Below are 14,419 nucleotides of genomic sequence, written 5' to 3' on the forward strand. Positions count from 1 at the left end.
GCATAAAGATAGTTGGTGGCATAAACATGCCTTGGAGCCTAGGGCAGAAATTCAAGATACGGAAGTATGACTAGAACTAGTCTTGAAAACGCTGCATAGTGATCATCTGAACCAAAAGAGCAAACAAGACACTGAAGTTGGAAGTGCTACATCTTCATTTTTATTAACAACAAAAGTGTGTGTGGGGGGGGGTTTAACTGATCCCTTTTCCGAACAAAAATTCATGCTTCTGTGGTTGGCTCTTCACTCCAGAAGGTGACTTTCTTCGCTCCCAAATTAATACCTGTTGTGGAAGTGTTTTTTTTTATTTGTGTGTGTGTATGAAAAGGAACAAGTTACTCTTTCTTTCTCATATAGTGTGACAACTATAAAGGGTATATGCTAACAATTTTAAAACAACAACTAGCAACAAGTGAACTATTTAGTGTGACAAATGGGTGTAAGAGAACCACATTGGTTCTTTAGGAAAAAGTACTCAAAAGAATTTGGAGAAAAATCGGTGTACAGTGGGTCCTTGATATCTAATCCCCCCCCCAACATGAATACCCAAATCCCTAGATGCTCAAGTCCAATTAAATATAATGACATAGAAAAATGGTGTCCCTTACATAAAATAGCAAATTCAGAGTTTGCTTTTTGGAATTTAAATATATATTCTTGAATATTTTCAAGGTGTAGATGCTTGAATCTGTGGATATGGAGGGTTAGCTGTATATGTGGGCTAGGGTTAACCTTTCAGCTGTTTGTTGTCTTTATGTTGCGTCCCCTGGATTTCAGAGCAGCAGTATCCTTCAACCACAATGCTATCCTACCACATGCCAACATCCAAAACAAAGATAGTGAAAAGGTTTAACACCCCTTTTGTCCAGCAAGACTTCTTTCTAGTCCCAATCAATTGCACCTACCAAACCATACGTATGGTCCGCTGTGAGAAACCACGGTGGGATTCTTTGTTTACAATGGGGTTTGATACCATTGTGGTCTGAACCAGTATTAACCCAGTTTATGTAATGGTGAACATCATTGAGAACTAGCATGGCATAGTATTTTGAGTACTGCACTTGGACTTTAAAGACCAAGGTTCGAATCACCACTTAGCCAAGGAAACCCAGTGGGTGACCTTGGGGAAATCACATTCTCTCAGACGAAGGCAAAGACAACCCACTTCCCCTGAACAAATCTTCCTCAGAAAACCCTGTCGCCATAGATCAGAAACAACTTGAAGGCACACAAAATCTTGTGATGAATAGCACTTTATAGTTGCTAGTGGATCTTGTAACCATGATGCAAAAGAAATGCAGGATGCAATTGACAATTCCTGAAGTAACACATTTGGATCCAAAAAGTAGATGCATCTTTATGCATATATCCTCCTTGGTCACAGATGATGTAGTCAGGGAGTTGGTCTAAATGTTTTTGTTGTTTCTGTTACATCCCTTCAAGTCAATTCTGATTTATGGCAAACATTTCATGGAGTTTTATTGGTAAGATTTATTCAGAGGAAGTTTTCCATTGCCTTCCCTCTTAAGCTGAGAGAATAATTTGCTATTAATATAAGGTTATGAAACTGAAAGGTAACAGTCTTTTTAATTTTCCATTTCTTTATCTTCTATTTATTTAACAAATCACCTTGTTCCTGATTAAAGTCACTATTACCAACTGTGCAAAGACCTCTTTACTACTACACATTTTATGTTTCTACAGTACAAAATAGGTTCAGTTACACATTGGAATAATGCCTGATTCACAGTGGTATTTTGTGCATTTATTAAGAACGTAGAGGCAACATTGTGTCCAGTCCTTGAAATATATTCATACTACAGATCTTTGAATTGATACCTGTGGAACATGGCTGTGCAATGCAACCAGGAGGCTAAAGAACTGAACCATTAAGTAAAGGCTAAAATACTACAGCAATGTTACTATCAATCAGCAATGTTTTACAACATTCATAATCATCAGCTTGTTTCTAGTGAATAAACTTCTTAACCGGTGGGTCACGACTCACAACCACTTTGGAGGTCGAACAACCCTTTCACAGGGGTCACTTAAGACCATTGGAAAACAGTAGCAAAATTACATTTATGAAGTAGCAATGAAAATAATTTTATGGTTGGGGGTCAACACAGCATGAGGAACTGTATTAAAGGGTTGTGGCATTAGGAAGGTTGAGAACCACTGATCTCAGAGCAACTCAGTGAAATTGTTAAGTACATGTATTATTTCCAGTCCACAGAAGGTAATCAGGTAGTGGCTTACCTGTAATCACCTGTAATGAAAATATTGGGAGTGGGGTGGCCCTGAAAGGAGGGTGAACGGGTGTATCATGCTAGATTTCTGAAAGAAAAATAATGACATCAATCACATTAATGCTCACTAGGTACATAGTTTGTGCAACAGAGAGTAAGCTGTAGTAAAAGACTAATTTCCTGAAAATAATCCCTCCCTCAAAAGAAAGCAGGAGAAAGAAAGATACACAGACAGTGTGAAAGAAGAACTAGAGACCCCTCTACATAAAAGAAGGGTGTAAAGGTGCTGTCTGGACTGAATGATGGTTATTGCAAGTCAGGTCCCCTACTGCTTATTGGAGATGAAGATGGTGTCTTGTGCCACCTGCTGGATGCTGTGTGGTAAGTAATTGTTTTGTACCTTCAAGAAGTTCCCAACTTACAGTGACCCTATCACAGCGTTTCCTTGGCAATATTTGTTCAGAGGAGGTTTGGCATTGTCTTCTCTGGCCTCCGGTGTCATAGTCCAACATGCAAACCACTAAACCATGCTGGCTCTCATAGCATTTCCTTTATACCAGTGGTTCTCAAATGTTGGGATGGGACCCCCAGGGGGGATGCGAGAGTTGCTGATGGTGGGGCATGAAACTGGGAGACTGATCCCTCGTCCTCTTCCTCTTCAACTTTTGTATATCTAAAATTTACACAGGAATTGAAATTATTGAATTTACTTAAATAAAACTGTTCTAATTTGAATTATATACAGCTTAGCACAAAAGTTGGAATCATACAAGCCATTATATTCCCTATTACCATATAAGGATGTGAAAGCTGGACAGTTAAGAAAGATAGGGCACTAAATAAACAAAATATTTTTATTCATATACTATGTCAAGTGTGGGGGTCCCAAGGGTAAAAAGTTTGAGTGCCACCGCTTTGTACTGTGTGACAGGTATAAGCAGGCATTACCTCTCCTCCCAAAACCTGGAGGCAGAAATAGCATGGAAAGAATAGGGATAAGTTCCTACACCATAAAAAAGAAGAGCAGTTCCACATGCTTCAACAATTTTTTATTCAAAATTATGCATTCAAACAAGCAGGTGCAGAAAGCCTTGCCAAAAAAAAACCCCACAATTTTTAAAAATCAAACATTTATACACATAAAACATAGACGTTTATACCCAAAAGTAAACAAAAATATTTTGAAAGCACCTGAAAGCACTACTTTAACAGAAAACTTGGTGCCAGAGAAAGAAATAACACAGAAATAAGAAGAATAATTTCCTACCCTTCAAATAATGTGTCTTCCAGCCCTCCATGACAATCCTCTCAGCAACGATGCTGGTAAAAAATGTCCAGCTAGGTAGAGGTGTCTGAGAAGGTATAAAAAGACCTTTTAAAGGGGGTGTTCTTGATTAGAGACCTGTTTACATACAGAGATTTATACATTAGCTGTATAACAGTATTAGTCCTTAAAGGTTATGTTTATCGAAGTGCAGTTGAAGAAAAATGTTCAAACGTTCATGCTGCATAATAATGTTCAGTCTTTGGAAGATCAGATAAATTCTTGCTGTTCCCTTGTAAGAATAGCGAGCACCTCCTGGCTTGTTTTAATCAAGCCCCCTTCATTCATTTCTGCTGAACCTATTAGCATAATGAGCTGTGTTCAAGAGGTTAGGTTACCTTGCAGTAAGAAATACCTGTACCAATGTTTAGAATTAAGGTTTCTAGTGCAGCCATTCTGTACAAGGATCCCTCCCCCCAACATATTTTCAGCAAGATTCCTGAAGAACAGATTTTTTTAAAGCTATAGATTTTAATTAATCACTACAATACTTTCAAACTGGATAAACTTCAGTTTGGTAAGCATTTGAGCTAAAGACAAAATAAAAATAAAAATCTGGTTCAGTTTATCAAGTTACTGTACTACTAATAAAACTTCTGGAGTTCTAGTTTTTCAAAACCAATATGCAAAGGCAAGATCCCAGCTCTTTGAAATTATCCAGAGTCCTATTGCAGCTATCAATCTGAGCTATTAAAATCCCCCTATTATATATTAATTTGAGGATACTATCTCAGTAAACTAGCAATATGGTAACAGCGGTTCAAAACACACTGCAGAAATAATCCAGTTTGAGACCACTTTAACTGACCTGGCTGAAAGTTAGGGAATCCTGGGAACTGTAGTTTTCTGAGACATTGAACCTTTTCTGTCAGAGAGCTCTGGTGCCATAATAAACTAAACTTCCCAGGATTCCCTAGCACTGAGCCAGGGCAATTAAAGTGGTCTCAAACTGGTTTATTTCTATTTTGGACTAGAGGGACCTATAAGATCCTCAAGTATACAGATATGTCAGTAGACGTCAAAGTCAGAACCATCCATGTCATAATAATTCTAATTTATATGTACAGTTGTGAAATCTGGACAGTGAAGAAAATCAACACATTTGAAATGTGGCACTAGAGGAGATTTCTACAGATACCATGGACTGCCAAAAAAGACAAATAAATGGGTTCTAGAGAAAACCAAGCCTGAATTCTCCCTAGAAGCCAAGATGACTATACAGTTGGCCCTTCTTGTACATGCACTTTTATACACGGATTCAAGCATCCACAGTTTGCAAATGTTAAAAAAGTATACATTTCAAATATCAAACCTTGTTTTTCCATTTTTATAAGGGACACCATTTTGCTATGTCATTATATTTAATGGGACTTGAGCATCCACAGATTTTGTTATCCACAGGGGATCTTGGAACTGTACTTTGGGCATATCATGGGAAGACATGACTCATTAGAAAAGGCAATGATGAGTGCTAAGGTAGAAGGCAGTAGGAAAGAAGGCTGTATTAGAAGTGCATAGACTCAGTTAAGGAAGCTACTGTCCTGAGTTTATCAGACCTGAGGTGGGCAGTTGATGACCTCTTGGAAGTCTCTCATCCATAGGGTTGTCATGAGAAGAAGTTGATTTGATGGTAAATAACAATACATTGGTTTCAATTTCCTTATGCCGCCTAGAAATGGTTCAGTACAACATTCTATATTCTTTATATGTGTAAGTTATAGCAAATGGAGATGATTTCCCCGGCACTCCCCCCCCTCTGCTTCCTGCAGGCCCTTGGCTAAAAGCCATGGGTGAAGACGTAAGATAAATTTCATTGATAATAACTGCAAACATGTTATTAAATCTGAAACAACATCACTTGTACTCTGTTTCTTCTAGTGTTTAGCAAAGTGCAGGATCTCCCTCTAGTGGTAAATAGATTTTTTTACAATAATATTTAAAAGTGTGTAAACAAAACTTCAGTATTATTTTTTATGTTTGCTTTTTTTGGGGGGGGGGGGACAGAAGGAAAAGTGATAGTGAGGTTTCTTTTAATTAGTCATATTTACCTAGTTGATGATTATGGATGTGTTTGATTTACTGGAAGTCTGATTTAAAGATAAAGGTAGTCCCTTGACATGAATGTCTAGCTATATCAGACTGTAGGGGGCAATGCTCATCTCCATTTCTAAGCTGAAAAGCCAGCATTGTCCGAGGACTGCTCTGGTGATCATGTGGCCAGCATGACTATACCAAACGCTGTTACTTTCCCACTGAAAAGTGGTACCTATTTATCTACTTGTATTTGCATGCTTTTGAACTGCTAGGTTGGCAGAAGCTGGGACTAGTGACAGGAGCTCATCCCATCATGCAGCACTCAGGTCTCGAACTGCCAATCTGCCAATCTTGAAATCAACAGAGTCATTATCTTAATCACTTGGGCCACTGCATCCCTCTGTAAATTTGATTTACTGTTCAAAATTTCAAGATCATTTCACAATATGGATGTGCCATCAGCCCTACAGAAGGACATCACTATTCTATCAATTTAATAGGTTTTTTAGCAAATAATGCTCTTCCAATGACTGTGGTTTCCATGTGCTACCAAGTTCCCTGTGTTTTAATCAAGCAGTGTTATAACTTCTAGCAGAGACTCTGGTTTCAAAAACTTTAGAACCTTTTATAGGCCCGGTACAAACTGCCCCCAAAGGGCAGCCCAGCAGTGGCCTGTTTCCCTGCAGAGGGACACTGCAGCAGCCAAACTGCCCAGCATCCCTCCATCCCGGGTTCTTTTTAGGATGGCATGTGCACATCATGAGTTTGCCAATCTATACACTGCATGTAGCTTAGATCAAGATAGCAGCCCCCATGTAGATGGGAGGCCACCATTAGGCCACCGCCATGACATGCTAGGGTTATGGAGAGTATGCTTGCCATGTGCTCTGGAACAGTAGTATCGGTGGCGGCACGCCACCTTTGGCCCATCTATCCCAGGTCATAGTGGAGGTTAGGTTCTCAGTGCTATGTGGTGCTGGGTTTTGACATGTAAGAGTATGTACATAGTTTTAGTTTTTATTGTTTTAGTATTTCAATTGTTTTAATGTGTACAGTTAAGTGTTTTTATCTTTTGATCACATTTTATTCTTTTAATGAGTGATGTTTTAATACTGTACTGATTTAATTCTGTTTCAGTGTGCATTTTTGTAAGTTTTTAATTGTACTATTTTAATTTGTAAACCTGCTATGTGTCCCAATTTAGGGGGAAAGCAGGAAATAAATAAATAACAACTTCTCCTTCACCCCCACCATGGGCTGTGTGAAGCAGCTCTTTCTCCCTGCTTCTGTTCCAGCTGTTCCTACTCACCCATTCCTCTGTCTTCTCCTTTTCTTTCATGGATTTTGATTCCTGTGCTCCCCAACCAGCTGACTTCAAACATGGGAGGGGTTCTGAAACTCTTGCAAAGCAGAGTGAGGGACCAAAGTGGAAGAAAAGGTAAAAGGGTCAGAAATAAAAAAGATGAGCAAAGAAACACAATCCCTTTGCCCAGTGGGATCAAAGGCAGAAAAACAACTTTACTCAGAGCTAACCTTAGGATGAACAAAGAATGTATAGGTGGGAAATGTTGGTGCATGTGTGTATGGAAATACTGTATTCACTGAACCCCTGCAGAGCTGTGTAGCTATGAATAACCATAGCATTTATGTTAAAACAAGCATTCTGCTTAGCTGGATGGATGTAGACAACTGGTTCCGCACAGCATTCTGTGCCCTGGTGGCACAATGGTTAAATACTGGTATTGCAGCCATTCACCGTCACAAGGTTGTGAGTTCGATCCCAGGCAGGGCTCTAGGGACCACTCAGTCTTGCATTGTTCCATAGGTTTCTCAAATGAGTCCCCAGATTGTTGGGGACAATTAGCTTGCACATGTAAACTACTCAGAGGGAGTGCTTAAGTGCACTGATAAGCGGTATATAAATGTACTTGCTATTGCTATTGCTATTCTCCATAGTATGCCATCAGTGGAGATGCATGTAAAAGTGCAAGTAGATAAATAGATACCACTTTGGTGGGAACCTAACAACCTTCTGTGCAGTCATGCCAGCCACATGATCACAGAATTGTCTTTGCCAATGCTGGCTCTTCAGCTTAGTAACAGAGATGAGCACTGCCCTTGCTGCTGGAAACAACTTGACAACCTTGTCAAAGGGGAATACCTTTACTTTACCTTTGCCCAGCCAAGAAACACACAAACACTTCGGCCCAAAACATGTACTTGTTTGATTGCTAGAAAACTGGCATTATATCGCCAGGAGAATGATTGCAATTTAGATTATGTTCTACCAATTGGGCAGCAAAGTGGAAATGCGTGTTCTCCATGGTGGTGCCCATTATTTATTTATTTTGAATGCTCTCCCTTGGTATTTAAAATTTTTCTAACTGTAAAAGTTTTAATTAATTATTTAATGGTTGTGTCGTAAATATTTGCATTGGCAAAAGCAATGGAAAAACCATTTTGAGTTATACACTCTCTTGAGATATTATTATATATCTAAATGAAAGTTATATGGAAACTGATATCATTATCAACATCACCACAAGAATTCTGCTGTGAATTATTTCTGAATGTACTATTTTATCCTGGAAGTTCCACAGCATCCTGTAACTGGTAATCGTTCACATCCTGGAATATATCTTACCAAATGCCAATGTTTCAAAAGTATATGTTTAACAGGAAGAGACATGTTATTATATTCCAGAATGTGAACAAATTACCAGTTACAGGATACGGCATTTAATGCAGCAAAGGAGAAAAGGTATCTACTATCATTTTGTGCTAGAAACTAGAAACTAAAATGCCAATCCAGGAAAAATATAGCATGATGAGTATAGTAGCAAGATCACCATATTTTCTGAAACACACAGTGTATGCAGTATTTTAAGGGATTTCAAGCCAGCAAAGCCCTACAACTGAAGGATCAATGTTGTTATTCAAAATAATTGACAACCATTTCCCATCCCTGGCTCCCTCCCAGAGCTCTGGAGGCCCATCCCTCTCTCTGACTTTCTCACCTCTCCGTCCTTGTTTGCTGCACTCTCTGTCTCTTCCTCCCATTAGCTACTCCTGGCTCCCCTTTTAATTGCCTCAGCTTCCCTGTCTTTTAACAGCTTTAACCTTCAGTTCTGGCAAACCAGTGTGAACCAGCTGAATGAGGTGATTTTCTTCCTATTGGCTTTTTTTTTTTTTACTGTCCAGCTCTCACATCCATACATGGTGAGGGGGAATACAATGGCTTGGATGATCCTCACTCGTGTTCAGAGTTATGTCTTTACATTTTGTGGTCTTGTTCAGTTCATTCTTAGCAGCCCAGTCCTTCCTGTTCCTAGTCTTCTCATTTTTTGACTGCAGTCTGTGTTCTGATTGATATGAGTCAAGGTATGGGAATTCTTTGACAATTTCAATTTTTTTATTGACTAGGATGAATTCTTGTATCACTTTGTTGTTGGTGGTGGAGGTTGTTGTTGTTTTCAGCATTAATCCAACCTTGGCGCTTTCCTCCTTGACCTTCTTCAGTAATTGTTCCAAGCCTTAGTTGGTTTCTGCTAGTAACAATGTATCATCTGCATAGATTGTTAATGTTCCTTCCTCCTATCTTCACTCCTCCTGTCTCTGAATCCAGTTCACTCTGTGTAAAATATTTTCTGCATACCCTTACTTCTACACAACACCATGAAATAAAAACGTGCACAGAACTTTGTTAGAGCAATTGGGAATCAAATGTCCACCTGAGTGATACTGAATAAGTCTAGATTAAAACCATCACACAGCTTTAAATTCTTGAAAGGTATCAGCAACAGCTCATTTCCTTTCTATTCCTTTCTGATTATGATCAAGTGCTGCAACACAACTGAAAGTAATACCATACATTAACAGTGAAATTACATAATGTCAATACAAAACTAAGGTCCAAAACACCCTGCAGGAATAATCCAGTTTGAGACCGCTTTAACTTTCCTGACTCAGTGCTAGGAAATCCTGGAAACTGTAGTGTTTGAGACATTTAGCCTTCTCTGTCAGAGAGCTCTGGTGCCACAATAAACTATAACTCCCAGGTTTCCCTAGGACTGAGCCAGGGCAGTTAAAGTTGTCTCCGACTGGATTATTTCTGCAGTGTAGTTTGGACCTAAGTCCTGCTGAGCAATATACACCAGAAACACATTTTTAACCTTCTTTAAGGATCCAAACAGAATGAGGTGGACTAGGCATAATTCTTCTGGACTTTCTTCAAATATACCATCATAGCACAGCCAAGCTGATTTGGCAGTCAAAACGGAACAGCTTGATCATGGGCTTGATCAAAAAAGTGGTTATGTCATTAAAAATCTAGCAGAACTGTAAGGAAAATGCTGGTTTAAAACATCAGAATTCTAATTCCCCCCCCCCCCCCCCCACCTTCCATGAACTGTGATGGCAGAATGTCAACCAGTAATTACCAAACTGTATTTTCCTGCTTATGAAGAGTTTTCCTCCATGCACTAGAAGACCCTTTTAAAGAAGGGACCCAATATTTTAATAAAGTAATTTCATTATCCAACATGTTATTTATATATTTAATTTATATCCCACCTTTTTCCAAATATGGGAACCCTGGTAGCTTACAACATGGCTTAAAATAGAGTACAATTTAAACAATACATGACAGGTTAAAAACAATTAAAATTATATTAGAACAATTAATCTTCAGTAATTTAAAAAGCAGCTAAATTGTTATGATGATGATAAAAATTATAAGACACCCCAGTTCACAAAATCAAAGAACAACAACCACAAGGGGAATGGTAGGGAAACTGCATGGAGAAGATGATGAAATGCTAACAGAGGACAGAAAACTACTCAATACTTTGTCTGCCTTGATTTCCTCCCAAAGGAAAAAATAGTGCTCAAACTGGGGGAAACAGAGCAGATGCTGCAGGAGGGGAAATGCAGCACAGAATATATAAAGAGGTAATAAAAGATTACCTTCAGGTAATGTCTCAACATATGGAGTACTTGTTTGAAGATTTTTGCATTCTCTCCCCCCCCCCCCTTAAATAGATAGGGATTTCCTGCATGGAAACTCCTCTCTCTCTTTCTCTCTCATTAAAATGACAGTGGAATACTCTTCCTCAGAGTTAATCTTCTTCTTTGGAGGTTTTTAAATAGAGGCTGGATGGGATGCTTTGATTTTGAGTCCCTGCACAGCAGAGGGTTGGACTGGATGGCCCTTGGGGTCTCTTCCAACTCTATGATTCTAACCATATGATTGAGGTCACTCCCCTTTTAGAACTAACAACTTTAAAGATTTTCTTTACTTGTTGAGCCCTCCACCTTTCTTCTTCATCAACTTTCTTCAGAAAGATGGTGAGAAAAATATTTCTTAATCTATGTATATATAAATTTAAACCATTAGTAAACTTTTGTTTGAACTACAAGCTACTTATGTTGTTTTTGAGTCAGTCTTGGGTCTTAGGGAAGCATAGTTAGACAAGATCACATTTCTGCTACTCTGCTGCTTTAAAGCTGGACCTTAATAGACTTGGTTTTGACATTGTTGATATTTAATATTTTTGTTTTCTTGGCAAGGGCTGAAGCCTTAGGAAACCTAAATTACCCTTCAGTACCAAACTGCTATAATTGTGTACTCTAGATACACCCTTATACTAAAATAGATTGGTTAGCCTTAAAAGTGTCAGAAAATTACATTTTTCTTCCCTTATTTTAACTTAGCTTTCAGTTCCTTACATAAAAAACCTTCTGTCTGATCAATTGAGTTACCTCTCCTTCTGTATTCTCTCTAAAATGATGATCACTTTTGCCCAGGCAGGACTTTTAGAAAAGATAAATAGGAAAGAACAGACTAAGCACAGTTTACCACTGGGAAGTAGTCCTCAAGCTCTCTCATTCCTGAAGAAACATGTATTAGAAGTGATGAATTTGACATTTAAATAACACTGCAAGTTTATCTGTCACCTTAGGCACATAGGTCAATGTTGATAGGTATTGTGGTGGGAATTCCTTGTTGAAATAAAAACTATAGAAAGATGGAGTCACCTTTGTCAGCCAGAGAGATGGTTTCTGAAATAAAGGCTTGGAGTTTAGGGAAAAACTAGAGCAAAGGAATAATGAGTGCGTCTTGACCTAGATGGAAGCTGGCACCAGTAAAAAGACATAACATAATGTACTGAGATAAGGACATTAAGAAGCAAGGTTAGGAGGAAAGCCACTGAATTCCTACAGGAGGGGGTAAGGAGTGATGATGCAGTTTTAATATATGCATGTATTTCTGTTCTGATTGTAAGAATTCTGTATGTTTAAATTGTAATTAGCCAATCAGGTGTATTGAAGAAGCTTCTTTGTCTTGAATAATATAAAAAGAGCCATTTTGTCTTGTTCGGGGCCTCAGCTTTTTGGAACTTGAATTCCACTGAGTTCATTGTTTTCCTTTGTCGACAACTGGAAATAAACTTATGGATTTTCAATTACTAGGTCCTCTTGCCAATCCTATTGCTCTGCCAATCCTAGATATTTAAGTTTCCTGAAATTTCTGTTACAGTATTACCCATGCAAAGCTTTTGAACAGCTCTGTTGAATAACAGTTCATGTTTCTTGGGGTCCCAAGTTCCCCATTGTAATAAATCAAGGAAGGTTGGTTTGGGTGTTGCAAACCCCCACCATGTTTTTGTAGCAGCTGGACTTTGATTCATGAAAGGATTCTAAATCCTATTGGACTTAAATATTTTAAAATTGAAATCCTTCCCAGGAATGGAAAGCAATGCATTCTCAAAGAAAGACAGTGTGTTGATAGAGGTATCCAACATAATTGAGCCCTGAAGAAATGGATGTCAACAGCTCCCTCCCCCCTTCTTTCCTTGGAGACATAAAGGCTGGAAAAAGAAAAAGAAATCATCACATAACACCTCTCAGCTCTTACCATTATTTAAAGATTTTGGGGGATTGCTTTGTTTTTCTTTTTTTACCCTTCCTTCCTTCCTTCCTTTCCTTTCCTTTCCTTTCCTTTTTTTTTGTTTTGTTGTTGTTGTTGTTGCTTGAAAGACAGTCAGGAACCTATGGATTCAAAGAAAAACTTTAACACAAAAAACCATAAAAGACAATATCCAGAGAAGGAGGGAGCCACAGGCATGCAACAAATGTATTATGGCAATGCTGCAAATGAGCAAAATCCTGTTATATTTCATGAATATTCTCCCCATCTCATGCACTTGAGCAAGTTAATTAAATAAATAAACACATTCTTATGTACTGCATAGAAGTTTTATCATTTTTCTTAAATAAATCCTCCAAACAAGAACCAAGTAGCTGGAGATGCACTCAGATTGTTAAACCTAATGCTAGTTGCTAATCTCAATTTAAAAAATACTTACCGAAACAATTATTGGATGATGTAGATCATCACTTTTAAATTCCATTGATTCAATGGATTTTTTCTATTTACAACTATCAGTTGGATTTAGTCCTTAACCATTTACAGCCTCTGTATAATGGCTTTCTTTTGCAACTAGTATGGATTTTTAATTATATAAATCAGGGGTAGGCAGACTTCAGACTTGGCAGAGAGACTTTGGGCTGTTGTTTTTTTAAGCACAAGTTTGACATCTGTGAACTAGAGCTGTATCAAAATGATTTGCCAGAAGACTTCTATACACTTCTCATTAAGGATAAGGAAGTCTTTAGACTTGTTTAGACAAAGAATTTGCTTTCAGGAGCAGAACTAATTCTCCATACACAAATCTATTTTTAAATTCCCCCTGCCTAAGAGTTTTAATCAAATTAATGGAGGAAATCTGTTGTTGCTGCTCTAAGAAAGAAGGCATCAAAAACTTTTGTCAAATTATTACAAATAACTTTGAGGTCTTTTTTTTTTTTTAAAGAGTGACATTTACATTCCATCCTTTTTCCATGGGTACAAAGTGGCATACATGGCTCTCTTGCTCCCCACATGCAACCCTCCAGAGAAGGCTGGAATATCAGTGCTGCAATTGAAGCATATGCTCCAGGCCCTTATTGGCCAGAGGCCCTATTCAGTCATTGGCTACACACACACACACACACACACACACACACACACACACACACACACAGAGAGAGAGAGAGAGAGAGAGAGAGAGAGAGAGAGAGACAGCTTCATTTATACTAAACTAAGAGTGTCTAAGCAGGCTACAACTGTAAGCTAATTGCCCCCAACAATCTGGGTACTCATTTTAGTGACTTTGGAAGGATGCAAGCCTGAGTCAAGCTTGAGCCCTTTCGGTGGTATTTAACTTGCAATCTTATGATTTTGAGTGAGTGGCTGTAGTACAGGCATTTAACCACTGCACCACCAGAGCTCCTTTGAAACTGAAGCTTCTTTTTATGCCCCACTCCCTCTATTTTCCATTGCATTGGGAATACAGATTTTATCAGGATACAGCAGCAGTGAAGAATGCAATAAAGCTTCTTGGAAACTCCACAGCAAACCTCAGGTAGAGCAGATGGCCCATGCATGCCTTACCTTACTCCTCCATTGCCACTCCTGAGAAACCCCCTTGTCACGCTGTATGATGTCTGCTGCTCCAGAGAACAAGGCCCAGAACAATGGATGCAAGCTACAGGAAAAGAGATTCCACCTCAGTGTTAGGAGGAACTTCCTGACAGTAAGGGTTGTTTGACAGTGGAACACACTCTCTCAGAGTGTAGTGGAGTCTCCTTCCCTGGAGGTCTTTAAACGGAGGCTGGATGGCCATCTGGAATGTTTTGATTCTGAGTTCCCGCATAGCAGGGGGTTGGATTGGATGGTCCTTGTGGTCTCTTCCAGCTCTATGATTCTATG

At 38.7% G+C, this 14,419-nt stretch overlaps 1 long non-coding RNA gene across 1 annotated transcript; it reads right to left on the bottom strand.

Moving 5' to 3' along the window:
* Positions 1-1,760: 1,760 nt before the first annotated feature.
* Positions 1,761-12,739, bottom strand: LOC121916445. The gene is made up of 3 exons (XR_006100877.1): positions 12,524-12,739; positions 3,517-3,601; positions 1,761-2,922 (listed from the first exon to the last, which is right to left on the bottom strand). It is a non-coding gene; the product is annotated as an uncharacterized LOC121916445 (long non-coding RNA).
* Between the last annotated feature and the right edge of the window lie 1,680 nt (positions 12,740-14,419).

Source organism: Sceloporus undulatus, chromosome 1 (assembly GCF_019175285.1).
Source record: "Sceloporus undulatus isolate JIND9_A2432 ecotype Alabama chromosome 1, SceUnd_v1.1, whole genome shotgun sequence".
Taxonomy (NCBI): Eukaryota; Metazoa; Chordata; class Lepidosauria; order Squamata; family Phrynosomatidae; genus Sceloporus; species Sceloporus undulatus.